Consider the following 1,021-nt stretch of genomic DNA (forward strand, 5'->3'; position numbering starts at 1 on the left):
CAGCCCCTGTGCTGCTGAAGGCTCCGTGGCAGGAGCAGCCCCTGCTCCCAGGGGGCTGCAGTGGGGCAAACAGCACCACATGCAAGAAGGGCTGCTGAGGTGATGCCAAATATATGGGGGATGCAGAGCTGGAAAAGTGATTGGCTGCCAGTACAGGGTTTCCCGCATCTCCTGTACATTCGGGAAGGGGCCAGGTCCCTGCCAGACCTGGGACACCCCGGCACCCTGGCTATCGAAACCCGGCGACAGGAGAGGGCTGGGCTGTGGCACAGGAATCACAGCTAAGGGCTCAGACCTGGGAACCCCGCCTTTGCTGAGAGGTCCTGGAGAGGGAGGGGATGTGGGTGACAGGGTGCTCAGGGGCGAGGCAGGTCAGTGGGGCAGTGGGGGGCAGCGTGGGTAGTGCAGGGAGCTCGTGGCCCTTCAGCCTCAGCATCACCAGTGTCCCAGCAGTGCTGGCTTCTCCCACACGATGGAGCAAAGCACCCGGGCATCTCCCGTGGCCATGGCCCCGCCGAGGCCTTCTGCACCCCTTCGCTGCTTACCCCCAAAACCAGAGCAAAGGCACCGGCTCGGTGCTACCCCGAGGGTCCAGGCTGCGAGTGAGGGAGGACCAACATGGGCAGGGGTCTCCAGGCTGCTTTATTGGGGGGCTTGGAGCTCGAGGCCGGAAGGGCTGCCATGGAGCGGGGCACGCTCAGGGCTCTCCACTTCTCCAGCTGCTCACCAGGAGGGGAACGTCTTGGTGTTCACTTACACCAGCTTCTGTCTTCATACAGTCGGGGGCACCGGGGAAAGCCCCACCCCAACCCCGCAGAGCAGGGACCACGCCAGCCAGCCCCGCTCCCTCCACGCACCCCCAAACCATCCCTATTTCAGGCAATAGGGAACTGAGCTGCCCTTATTCCCGAGGTGGGAAGCAGCCGGACAACACGGGCACTGCCGGAGGATGTGTGTTACAAAAGCGGTTTCCTATGTGGCTCTAGGGATGAAGCAGGTCGGACAGCGGGGCTGCCGAGAG

This window comes from Eurypyga helias, unplaced genomic scaffold, assembly GCF_000690775.1.
Source record: "Eurypyga helias isolate BGI_N326 unplaced genomic scaffold, ASM69077v1 scaffold483, whole genome shotgun sequence".
Taxonomy (NCBI): Eukaryota; Metazoa; Chordata; class Aves; order Eurypygiformes; family Eurypygidae; genus Eurypyga; species Eurypyga helias.